We start from the raw sequence: 13948 nt of genomic DNA on the forward strand, positions 1-13948 counted from the left end.
TACTCTCCTTTTGCTAATTCAGTTGTGTTACAGAAAAGCCTGTGCAAAAGTCTACAATTGTATCTAGAATCATACTTCGAAGACTAACCCTCTAACCTCAAAAGACTATCTTCAAATGTACTGTTTATAGACCTGGTTTACCTTTACTAAGAAGCCTTTTGTTTCCTTTGAGTAATTTTCTGAAGGCATGTTGCACCATACTTTTGATTTTTGGCTTCTAACTTGAGCTGGAAACTGAGAGCAGCTTTCTTGTTTCAGTGCATACCCAGGCTCCTTGGCACAGCAGAAATATCAGGGCACCTGATGGCCTCAGCACAAAAGCTGCTTTTTGTACTGCCTACCTGCAGACCCCCGAGGCGATGGCACGACAGGTCCTGCTGCAGGGAAAGCCTTGCACACCATGGCACAGCTCCACACCAGATCTGCTGCCAGGCCCAGAGATGTGGAAAACTCTCCCCTGGCACAGAGGCAGCAGCTTCCCCCACAGCCTTCCCAAAAGGGCAGAAATCCTGGGCCTCAGCTCTCACTCAGTATTACCTACAGACACAGTCTTATGACTTTCTTTGTTTGCAGCTGCTTAACCAGGGTTTAGCTCATGATTTAACAGGGCCCCTTACTTTGATTACTCGAGAATTTTAAGAGTTTTGTTAAAACCTTTGTGAAAAAAGTAAGTTAAACACACCAGCCATTTTCAAATCCTCTCTAAGAATCAAAGCAGGTTAAAGAACTGCAACGTGCAGTTGGTTAATTTGTGCCGCTTTGGCTCCATAGGGCTGTGTTCTTTTCAAGCTTTGTGTAACTGTCCTTAATTATACTTTCAATTAATTTCCTGAATGGACAGTAATGCTGTCTACAACGAGGTATGCCACTTAAAAGCAAAGCAAATAATTTCTTGGGATCATTACTACAACATGGTAACATAAACATGTATTTTGTGCCCTGAGCAGCATCAGAACAAACTGACTCAGACCACTGACCAAAGATGCCCTTTCCTACTGCTTTTGACAGATATAATAAAAAAAAAAATAAAAGAAAGAAAGGGGAAAAAAAAGGAGAAACTATATTGTGGTATAGATAGTCAGATAAACTGACAGGCAAGCTTTGTATACTTTGTATATACTTACTGGATTAAATTTCCTTTAATAAACTGGAGCTGTTTCAATAATAATAATAGAATCCTAGGTGCTGGTTTCCAATAATTCATCCCATATAATAGTGCAATTCCATTTTGCATTGTTTTCTCTATGACTTGGATGAACACCATCTGGCAGCAGGTGTCGGGAGGATTTACATTGTGAACTCACCTTCAGAGTTTGCCCTAAGGTTACCAAAAAAATTTTAAGTTCCTGGAAAGCCACACTGATCCTACATCTCAGTGAAACCGGAATAAATATCTAATTTCTTTTCGTAATGGCCCTGTTGTTCTGCAAGAACAGAACACGAGGGATCTCTTTACATGCTAGCTCACACACATACCTCCTATTTTATCTGATTATATAGATGCTTTTAAGACTCCACCAAAATTAATAAAGATGCACTTGACTATATCTAGTCTGAAAAACAGTTAAGAACAGTTAAAAAAATTAGTGTTTTTTGGAACTAGGATGCAAAATTCATCTTGGTGTCTAAATTGTGTGGTCTTTGAAACTACCAATGGATCTGACATAAAGGTCTCAAAGCTGAAGCTTTCTGGACTCTGAATTATGATTTTTTTTAAATATATTAAGACAAAAATTATTTGGAACGTCAGAAACTGGCATCCCTCAAATTGGGACAATTGGAAACCTTAGTTTTCCTGCAATATTTTCAGTCAGATGGTTTGGAAAACAGCCCCAATTTTAAGCTTTTCATCCTCATGCCAGGTGTGGGAGAAATGCGTGTTTAGGAGGTAAGTAACCGACCAGTAGCAATTAAGTACATCAGAGCAGTTTTATTTCTCACATTTTGCATTTCTCCTGACAGCAGTTCTTTAAGAAGGTCTATGCTCAAGATATTCATGTCTCACTTCCCATACAGGCAGCACCATTGCAGAAGCATCTGCCAAGGAAATCTGCAATGTTACTTACCAAGAAGGAGATTAACCATAATTGTTGACAATAATTTCTTTCAATATTTACACCATACCATAAACCAAGGCTTTAGAACACAGTGACTGGGGCATGGTGCAGCCAGGTTAAGGAGTCCACATAGAGATTTCTTTTTCATCTTCCTCATTCATCTTTATATGCCACCAATACAGAAAAAATGCAGCGTTTCTAAGTTAGGCTGAGATTTTGTGTTTTCCTTTCTTAAAAATGTGAAGGTGTTAATTTCTGTCTTGCTCATTTTCTTTTTTAACCTTTTCAAAATTGCTGTTCTGTATTTTGAGTCTATAGTTGCAATCCTTTTATAAAGATCCTGAGACTGCCCAGTGTTGTGGTGTAAGTATCCATTACTCTTAAACACTACCATTAGTTTCTCTTCTGAAATAAAAAACAAGTGCCTAGAGATGCAGCACACAACATCATTCAAACCACAGCTGCCCTGGCCTCAGCATTAGGATGTTTCCTGTCTCTGTCATTGATTACCTCTGGTTTGTATATTAATCCTGCAGAAAAGCAATGGCAGAGAGAAAGATAAATTCATATCTCAATCTGCCTGCCTACTTAGGAAGTCAGAAAAATGGTTTGGTGGTGCTCAAGAAGGAAATCCTCAAAAGGGACTAATGACTTCCCCTTGAATTATAACCCTTTTACAATCCATCACACTGATTTAGGGCCTCACAGCTCACCCTCCTGGCAGCCACTGCACTGCAGTGATTCACTACAGTCCTACAGCAGAGACATAGCCCAAAAGATTAAATTCTGCCTGCATCCCTGCCTTGAGCCCAGGCCCCCCTGGGCCTGCGGAGGCCAGCAGTGAATGCAGGTGTGCAGATGCAGACACCTGGAGCCTGCTCCAAGCACGGGACGTGGCCTGTGTTTAGTCACTGCAAGCTCCCTTAGGAACCAGATCCAGGACAGAACTCACATTTAGCAGTGCTTCATCCTGAAGCAGCTGATCCCAAAGCAAATCAGGGGATTCTGTGGTTGCACCTAGTTGTTCTATCACAATGGGATTGGACACAGGCCAGCACTGCTAGATTTCCCTGTGGGGCTCACTCTCATTAGCATGCCTGGCTTGCCAATGTTTTGAGACAACTTTGAGCAACTTTTCCTCCTTCTATCCTCAGACATTTAAGTCACTCAGCTTCAATGAAGATCCACAGCACAGAATGACCTTCCCCCTCCAGCAGAGATGGGTGAAATTCTTTTCTGAGATGAAGGAGGAACTGTGTTTCACCTAATGAAGTGCAGCAGTGTAGCTGTCAGAGCACTCAGGTAACTCCTTTCCCAACAGGATGGTCCAGACCTGTGCCCCAGATACCATAACCATGGCTTTATCACTGTCAGAGTCGGGGTGCTCAGCCTCTCACACTGGAGTCACGTCGCTACCCCTGAAAATATTTACTGGATCAGCAAAAGAGTGATTTTGGATTGGCTTTCCCTGTGCTCCCCAAAGCACCCACTGAGCACCCCCATGCTGGGCTGAGACCTTAAACTTCTTGCACTTCTGGGCATAACCGCAAATTTTTATCTCTAACTACCAATTTACCTCCTCTAAGGCCTATGTTTTAAAGTAAAGTTGCATCTTCACCCTGTAGACTAGAGGGACCTCAGCGTTATCAAAACAATCTGGACATTCCTGGGGTGGGGGGGAACAGCTCCATCCTCAGACCCTGAGGGAGGTGAATTAGCCAGGGTTCAGCTTCTAGGCAGATTCAGCAGTCAGATACTCAAAGAAAGCATTTCTTTAGGTAGAAGCACAACTATTGATTCTAATCTCCAATTAAACAGGGGTTTTAAAAATCCCATTTGCAGATCTAAACCCCATTTATCTATGGGTAATTTCCTCCACACCTCAATATTTCAGTAACGCTGGACTGATGTTCAACTCCTTCACATGAGTAACGGGAGCATTAAACAGAGATGTTGGCAGCACAGTTTGGCAATGGCAGAAACTGTCACAGCAAAGTTAAAAAAGTAAAATATGCATCTTAATAGGGCAGCTATCCTAAACTTACATTTCATGTAAGTTTCTACAAAGCTTCTATGAAAGCAGATAGGAATTACTTATAACAAATACCCTGTAAATACAAAGATGTTTTTATATCCATGGGCTATATAACTGACATTATGATATTCTTGATATCTTTTGTATTTATTTTATGTGCTATTAATTCCATGATCACTATACTCTAAGCCAAAGAAAATTATTCACAACTAGTGCAACCATCAAGATTTAACAAAAACACAAAAGTCACTCAGCAAATAAAGTAGAAAAGCCAACAACATGAAATAATTGCAAGTATAAGCATCTAGTGAAGTGAAAACATGGCAACAGTGCTAATAAACGGGTTATGTCGGGATTATTTTTACACACTGTATCAAGTATTTGGTGAAAAAAAGGAAGACAAAGCCAGATGGCGCTGCTTTCGTTAGGCAGCAGGTCTTGAAATAAAAGCCCTTATGTATATACACGTTTTTGGAGATAGGAACCAGAAAAGAGAAATATTTGCAATGTGTTTCTGACAGTCTGCAAGTAAAACACCAGAAAATTTGTATTTTTACAGACAGCCCTCAGCATAACTGCAGAGGGGAATGCAGACCACAGGCAGAATTAATGTCTACAGGTTCTGCTGAGGCCACTCAGCACTACCAGGTGAAACAGATTTTAAAATTTCCTTATGTATCATATTTAATGGTTTTAGTCCAGTCTAGTCTATAGACAGTGTTCACCACATCCCAAAGCTGTCAAATTCTTTTAATGTCAGCTTTAAAAGCAATGCCAAGGACTCCAGCAATGCCAACTGTCCTTCTCTGGTTCAACCTCAAGCTGCTGGGCAAACTGTGAGTGGTGCTGCAGGAAATTCAAGCAAATTAATTTTAATAGTGATTTCCAGCCTTGAAATTCCATCTGGGATTGAATTTCCTCTTGCTATTTTAAACTGTGTGTCAGCAATAAACAGCATCTGTGTTTGCTACCTAGCTGGTCTATCACAATGGGATTTGAAGTAGATACCATTTTAAATGATCCAGACCTAAAGATTTCATGTGGTTTCCTCAAAAAATCAAACAAACAAACTGTCAAATTTCTGGCTTTTCAAAAAGCTCCTGTCTATGAACCTGGCAAAAGAAAGCATGAAAGGGATATAAATTTATATCTGTAAATTCATATATTGGAACATTACCATGACAAAGAAACTACCAAAAAACGCTTAAAGGCCAATGAGTATGAGCCAGCCCTAAGTCACCTGGTCTGACCTCACAGCTAATCCTACTTGAGCAAAATGTTAGGCTAGCTGACCTCCTGATGTTTCTTTCAACCTAGATTACCCAGAGAATCTAGGGACAACTTCAGAAATTCTGGAAAAAACAGCCTTAACTAGGAATTCTTTCTAGAGAACAAAACCAGCCCCACTGCTTGCACACTCAAGACGTGAACTCCTGTGTTACACACATCAGTCACACCCATAAGCCTATTTTGCAGTATTTATGGACAATGCACATGAACTTATCCCATTGCACACAGTGGAACCTGAACTCAGTCTCGAGAGAGCACAAAAATCCCAGAAGGGATCAGGCCCTACAGTCCTGCACACAGACACAATCCTACTGCTACACAGCAGCTCTAAAGCCTTGACTGATGCTCCAAAACTGGGATAGCTGGCAAGATCACCGGTTTCTTCTTTTTTTTCTTTTTTTTAAGGATAGTAATATTAATAAAAGACACGAGGAACGGGGGGGCTGCACCTCAGCAATGAAGGCTGCTTTCTTCATGCCTCTGGCCCATTGCAGGGCAGGTGCTTGGGGGTCTTGGGATCCTCAGCACTGCTGTTACCTGTGGAGATGGTGCTCTACCTTGCGGGAAAATTGTCTCTTTTTCTTCCTTCCTCTCTCCCTCCTCTCCCCATACACCTTGGAAGCTGGGAACTACTCCTAAAAGCATGAGTCTGATACAAAAGAACCCTTTGAACAGCTCATTTATTTCCTTTTTTCCTTTCCTCTTTTTTTTTTTTTTAATTCATTTCAACAACATACATTGTTCTATGAATTACATTTGTGAGTAATTCCATATACAGAGGCCTTTTCACTTAACTGGATTACTCCTTTCATTGAATCAGCCTTTGCCAACAGTAGCTCTAGGGCCTGATTCTTCTCTTATCTACCTGGTTGCTGACAAGCTATGTAGGGACAAACAACTCAGATTCATACCTGTACCGACACCTGGCATTTTAAACAGGTGCATTCTTTACTCTGGTTTACAGATAACCTCCTTCCACTCCCTCTTCTAGAGCACTGCTCTACCTCTGCACATACCTGAAAAGTACATTAGGTTTGATTTTTCTTTGAATTCCTTGTTTTGGAATATATTACTGCAAATGGGTCATCTCTGACCTATCACTGCCTAACACATTTGATGAAAAAAGTTTAAATTCACCTTTCAAAAGTAAACATTAAATTCCAGAGTTTGTGCACAGAGGTATTTAAGTCGATCTCCATCTATTTGATAAAATAAAATCTATAAAAATAATTTAATGATAGCAAGGAAGTTCTGTTGGCTAGAATGAAGCAATAAGAACACAGTTTGGGAATGGAAATGCAACTGATTCCTGATCTCATTCATTACCCAGATGAAGATTCAGCCCTCTGAAGTGAATTACCAGTATATCCTCTAAAACACACCACCACCTCCTAAACCCCTGTGTTATTTGTGTATTTTGTAACACACAGCTAAGTTACGCAGCTTCAGGCACAAGCAAATGTGATTTTCTTAGCAAGACACTTTACCAGCTAAGAGAAATCATTAACACTCATCACAGTTTTATAAAAGATAATGCTCAAGCTCAGCAGAACTTTTAGACCAGCCTCACCACGCCAAATTTGCAACTTTATATGCCATTTCATTTCAGCTCTACAATTTCCACAACAAATTTTGCATAAAAATCACATCCTCTAATTGTACAAGTGTGTAAATATACACACATATATATATGCTGTGGTTAAAAAAGGTGCAATGATTCTATTAGGACTTTCAAAAGGAGAAATTAATATATAGAAATAGACTAAGGTAAGCAATTTCAGCCAGAAAGTGTAAAAGTTATGAAGTCTTTAAGACAGAGGATAAAAATAGGAGCTTTATTTCCTCCAATTGAGTCTCTTCTATCCAAACTCTTGACATTTCTTTCCTATTTGAGGTACAAGGCTGTACCTAGTTTCTCAGATAGAACTGTGTGGTAACACTCTCTGAAGCGTGAATCCTGTTCCCTCGCAGGAAAGGTGCAGCAGTGTAAGCACACCCCAAAGTAGGCATTCCAGGAGGGAGTTAATAGAAAGCTTAAGCCAAGACTGCCAGATCTCCTCAGGAAGTGTGCTCCAGAATTAGAGAACAGTAGGACCACCTCACAACCTGGCAGGCTGTCATCATCGTCTAAAAAAATAGGAAAAAAACAGATCATCAGACTCTCCAGGGAGGAATGCCAATAATTTGTGTAAAGGGCCAGGCTGGGGGACCACACAGCTGTCTCTGAACACTTGTAGTCAGACAACACGCTGCCATGCCATGCCAGGCCCAGGCAGAATTCTCTGGTTTCCAAATGACTTGTGGCCATGCTGCAAATCCATACTTCACATTCAGATGAGATACCCAGGAGCACTCCCAGCCACCTCCCTCCCAGAGGAGCCCGAGGCCATTGGGTCCCTCTTCTCCCTAAAATCAGCCCTGCCAGGCACAGCCTTGCTAACATCTGCACTGCAGGCACGTCGGCTGCTCACCAAACAGCACTGAGCACTGCAGACTACAGAACAGCTGCTTGTACAAGGCAGAATAGAGCAGCTGAGAGGCTGAGCTGAGTGTACGACTGGCGTGCTGTGAACACAGCACACTGTACAGCAATGTGTGAGTGCATGGAGGGCAGCAAGCCCAGGGGAAGTGAGTGCTACAGCACAGAGAAGTCCTTTATGTAATGGGTAGTGCTTGCTCTTTAAAGAGAAAATTAACTGCCTTACACTTCTAAATGCATCAAAAATTAATCCAGAAGAGTACTGTTAAATTGTATATTCTGGGTCAGATCATTCTCACTAACTCCAGACATCCCCCATTTTAATGCTAAACCACTTGTGTAGATGTTTCTGCTTATTTCTAGGTAGGAGCTTGCTCATTTCCTTCTGGCACAAGTCCAGCACTGCTTGAAACCTCCTCCTTCTCAAAAAGTCTGTTCCAAACGTGTGTGCCAAGCAAGGCAGCACACCTTAAGCAAAAAAATGTATTTAATCACTGGCTTCAAGATTTTAAATCCAAAATGGACAAATGTGATTGCTGAAACTGATCTTCCTAATACCAGAGGCCGGAAACTTCCATATGTGCTTCATGCATTAAGCCCACAACCAGTTGCTTGTGAGCAGGCAAAATCAGAGTCACAGAATCATGGAATGTTTTGGATTGTAAGTAACCACAAAGATCATCTTGTCGCAACCCTCCTGCCATGGACAGCGAACCTTCCACTAATGTCTTTCCAGAATGTCTGGAAAATGCTCCAAAATGTCTTTCCAGATCCTGCTGATTAGAAGGGAAGGGCACTATCCCTTGCCTTGATCATTGGCTTTTCATTAAACTCATGGTAAATAAAAACATTCAGGTCACTTTCAGAACTCTGATGTTGACATAACCATTGATTCCTGGGGCTGTCGGGCGGCCCTACAGTTCAAGTGATTCCGGAGCAACTCCAGCAATGCAGGTAGGTTATTATACAGGGGATTCAAACACCCTCCTTACCCTGTGTTATGCAGTGTAATCACTCACTAAATGAGTTCTGAAGTAGCAAAGAATTAGATACCTGCCTGCAGTACAGAAAACTGCTTGCCATATTGATATTATATACCCACAAATGTAACCTTCTCTTCCCCAGATACTTGTCATAGCACCTAAAAATATCCCAGTGACCTGCTTCTCTGATTGTGTTCCCACAGCAGATCACTGATTCACAGAAGAAGTTGAAAAAGACCTTTAAAATCATCAAGTCCAATCATCAATCCAGCATCACCACTATTTCCACCAATAAACCATGTGTGCCATATATACACTTTTTTAAACACTTCCAGGGATGGTGACTCCACCACTACTCTGGGCAGCCCATTCCAATGCTTGACCACCCTTTCTGTGAAGAATTTTTCCCCTAATATCCAATCTGAGTCTTCCCTGGCACAACTTGAGGTCATTTCCTCTTGTCCTGTCGCTTACTACCTGGGAGAAGAGACGGACACCCACATCACTATAATCTCCTTTCAGGTGGTTGTAGAGAGCTGTAAGGTTTCCCCTGAGCTTCCTTTCTTCCAGATTAACACAGATGTGCTGCTACAATTAATTCTCAACCCAAAACTTTACTTTGACAAAGTTCAGCTTATCTAAAAGTCCTTCAGTGTGCATGCCCAACCAACTCCTCCTTCCACAACCCTCTCCAATATTAGTGATGGCCGCAGTCATAACCCAAAACAGTTTTGAATCCTTCTTCCTCTTTCTCTCCAACGCAGAGCCGAGTCCTGATAGCCTATTTAAAATTTTTTGCAGTGGGTATGTGCTTGATTGCCACAATCAGACCAGACCTTCCAGCCTTACTTTCCTTTATCACTCCGGACTAAGTTGCAGTTTGTGGGAAGTGAGTAATTTTGTAAGATAAATATTATGGCACTACAGAATTAATAGTGTCACAGATTTACTAAAGATCCAGGGTATGCAACAGGTCTAAATTATGCATCATGACCCCTGGACACAAAATGAACTGCAGGAGATAAGCTTGCAGCATTGCTTACACCGCTGGATATGTCCAACCAAGGGAAGTAATTCCATACTGGCACCATTCATTATAGAAAATAGCACCATTTTCATGCCCATTATGAAGCTATTTGAAACAGCTGGGAAGAAGCAGACAGAAGCACATGAAGCAAAGACTGATTTTAGAGGGATGAATGGAAGATGCAGGGAATTCTGCAGTTCCACTGCCAGCCTTGGTGTTTGTCGGGCCCTTCTCCTTTGCTTTATCTCCAAATTAATGCTTTGATTTTTTTTTACCCATCCAATTTTTGTTTAAAAAGGGAAAGTCTTGTCCTTAGGTGAACATCTCTGCTGCATCCCTCCATTCACAGAGAGCATCATGGAAATGCCTTTTTGTCTATCTTCTCCCAACTCCCAAGCAGTTCACATAATCACAAGGAGGAAGCATCAGACAGGAAATTATGACAAGACAAAACAAACAAACAAACAAAAACAATTAAGTAAATAATTCAGGTGAAATGTAAAGAGAGAAGTCAGTTTCTTTCCTAGAGACCTACAAGTAGTCATGAACTAAAGAGATATCAGACAGCAACACCTAGCTACTTTTTATTAATGTTATTTTCATTAAAATCAGTCAAGCATTTAGAAAAGAGCTGCCTAAATTAAGCATTTATATTAACATTATTTTTAAAACACCACTAATTTCTGCAGGATGTAGTGCAAGGCTTGCAGGAATAACAGGAAACTAAAAAAGGAAGAAAGAGCACCAAATAATGTGCTTTCACTCCAAGTAGTTTTAAAGATATGATGCACTTTCACCTCTTCCCAGAATAAACAATCAAATTGCACATATCTTGCAGTAAGATAAAAAGGGATTTTGGTTTGCCTTTTTTTTTTTTTTTTTTTAGCATAGCTCCCAGGGCAAGGAACTAAAATTTCATAACTGTAAATTTAGATGCCAGAAAAAAAAAAAAAAAGCAGGATGTGATGAGGAAGGTAGGAGGAGATTACAAAAGGTGCTGCAGTAGTATCTGATGCAAAGTACCAGTCTGGGAATTTTAACCTCTATATCCATATTAAACACCTCAAGCAGCCTCATTTTTCATCATCAGCACCCTCCTTCTTAGTTCCCTTTCTTCTACGTTTTTGAATGACTGATCCATTTCCCCACAGGAAGATTGTACCAATCTCTTTACTTAAACTTGTGCTGTAGTTCAGAAGTACCAGTTTGGATCACAGCGTGCTGTTATGGTGACCACAAATGCCAGGGAGTACCATATACTTTTTATTTTGGGTTTCCTCAGATTGTCTCTTTGGCCACATATATAGTATTCAGGCAGAGAAAATGAATCCCTAGCAAAATAAAATGCAAATCCCTCCCCAAAACCAAGTCAGAGCAAAAAACTCTTGACATTTTTGTGAAATGTGAAGTGCTGTCCTTTCTAGTTGAGTTTCAGCAGTGTTGTAGGACCATTCTGTGCCACAAAAAACCCCACAAAATGGTTAATAATTACTAACAGCTTGAGAGTCTAATAGAGACTGGAAATTCCTTTCATAGCTAAAATGCAAAGATGCAGAGTAGTGGGGTTTTTTTGTTTTCAATACTCCCACCCAAATTTCAAGGGCTATTCTGACAGTGGTCCCAAGGATTGTCTTTGCACCCTCCAACATTTGGTCTGCAAAACACTCACAGACTGCCTGCCTCAGACTCCTGTGACAACACTTGCAGGCTCTCTCTGTGTCATTGACAGGCAAACAAGACCTACCTACCACAGAGTGTTGCTTCATTCCATGGCTGAAGACTGATCACATCACCAGTCTGCCTCTCTCTTACCACAGCTGGAGTCTGAGCCTACTTCCCTGTAGGGAGCACAGGGTCTTTTTCATAAGCAGCAAAAGGTTGTTTTTTTCAGATTCAACCCACAGAACTAACTCAAAGGCTGGATAACAGGAAATTTTATTGTTAAAAAAATTATACTGGACTGACAAATACAAAGTTTCAACAGAGAACTGACTGTTTCAGACCATATGCCTCACAAACACAAATTCAGCTGTTTCCCAGTTCCACTGAAATTACACCCATTTCCCACAGGATTAACAACAGACCCTACTCTCAGGTCTCCTTGGCATGTGACTGTGCAGCACAAAGCAAGCCACCACACAGGAGGAATCACTCAGCACTATCATTGTCATGTACAAAGAGCAGATCTCTCGTTTCTAGGACTAAGGGCAGCATAATTTCACTAGAGCACATCAAACCTTTACAACTGCCAGACAAGGTTCTCAAAATGCATTTGCAAGGGGGTACAGAAGATGAAAAAAGAGTCTTTAGAAATACAACAGTATCTCTGAAAGTGTCACTGGATGCTTGCAACCAGAGAGGGTTCTGACCAGGTTGTCTTGGGATCCAAATGCACCAACAATTATGGTCCATGCATATTTAATAACTTTTGAATGAACAGGTAATATATCTGATAAAGGCTGGCCTAGCTGAGCGTATTACTGAAGTTTAGCTACCACAAACCCCCAAATTTAGGAAAGCAATGTCCTTTTTTAAGCCTTGGACTTGTTAAGAACTGACAACAGTGTGGTTTATATACATACACATATACCTTTGCTGTAGTAAAACATTGTTTCTTCCATTTTCTATGGGCTATAACAACAAACTTTATTTCTCTCTCTAAATTAGTGTTTCCTAGCCCACTGCACGAAACAGGCAGCCAAGGAAGCAAGACAGATGAGGATTTCCTGTGAAGTCTAATTAAATAAATGCTCACTGTGTCGTTTGTGAAGGCAGTAACTTGCGAGTGTACATTGTGTCAAAGGAGTTTTGTGTGATGAACATTAATGATCAGTTCAGCACAGCGTGGAGAACAGTGAAATGAAATCTTCAACAACCTTTAGCATGAAAAATAGAAGCCCAACATGTGCTTAATTTGTACTTTGCCACATCTGGTTGTCCATTTGCTTTCGTGCGGACTCCAAAAACGGACTCAGTCACCAATTAAGTCTGCTTTAACAAAAAATCACTGTGAACTCCCAAACAGAACTCAGCAGTTTAAAGTCAGAGAAGTCAGTGCAGCTTAAAGTTGAGGTGAATATGAATTTCCATCACACCCCACTGGAGAAACTCCACAGCACTAAACAGTCAGAGACACATAAAATTTTAAGGCGGTTGCCACAATTCCCCTCTCCTACCTGCTCAGAAGTTATTGCATGTGAGAGAGGTGGGCTCAACTGCTGCATGGGTAAAGCTGCAGGGATATGGCATACAGGAGAGATTTTTACTTGGTGTGTCACAGTCCTTAAACTTCAGCCTGCATTTGCAAGTTTATAGTATCTTTTTAAAAATTCAAATTATGTTTATATATATTTACATTCTGTATGCTTGTTTACATTCTATATGTTTACTTGCATTCTGTAAATAGAATATCCTTTAATTCTCTTTAGAGGACGAGAAAAACAAGTCCTAACATAGTGGATTTTGAAGGAGTTCACTTGGGGAAGACACATTTGGACTCTTCACATAGAAAGTGGCTCGTTTAACAACTACTCAGGAACACTTTCAGCGCAGATGAGCAGATCAGGCTTTAAAAGAGATCACATGTGGTCATATAAAACCCAATTACTTACATTTATTTTTTACATTTCTGCTCTTGCTGGCAGCTGTTTCTATGCATCTGAGCGTTCCTCTGATGTCCCATTACCATCACACCTGTATGTTGATCGGTTTTGTACGTGCCCTTGGCCACAGCACAGATGGGAAAGTAAGCATAGGGAGACAAAAATATATAGGATAATGAGGGAAAAAAAAAAAAGAATAACGATACTGAAACCCTAAAAACACTGATCAAAGAGCTCTTAAAAATCAAACTCTAGCCTTCTACTTTGTCAAGACAGATTTCTGAAATGAGCCATTTGCATCCATTACCAATTCCCTACATACAGAATAACACGCAGTGTGATTCTTAGCCAGCACTGGAAATTGGGGCTCAACCCCGGCTGCTTGGGCTTCGCCCCCGGTGCGGGTGCGCGTGCGGACTCCGCTCCGCCGGGGCTGCAGCCGCTCCGCCCGCCCGGGGCGCGGACCGGCCGCGGA

At 41.0% G+C, this 13948-nt stretch overlaps 1 long non-coding RNA gene across 3 annotated transcripts in view; it reads right to left on the reverse strand.

Annotated features, from left to right (window-relative positions):
• LOC116449425 overlaps positions 1-13948 on the reverse strand; it is a 39529-nt gene that overhangs the window by 24815 nt on the left and 766 nt on the right. For all 3 annotated transcript variants that reach the window (XR_004242381.1, XR_004242380.1, XR_004242379.1), the window contains exon 2: positions 13483-13592. This is a non-coding gene — a long non-coding RNA (uncharacterized LOC116449425). The remainder of the gene's footprint in view (positions 1-13482; positions 13593-13948) is intronic.

Source organism: Corvus moneduloides, chromosome 11, assembly GCF_009650955.1.
Source record: "Corvus moneduloides isolate bCorMon1 chromosome 11, bCorMon1.pri, whole genome shotgun sequence".
NCBI classification, from domain to species: Eukaryota; Metazoa; Chordata; class Aves; order Passeriformes; family Corvidae; genus Corvus; species Corvus moneduloides.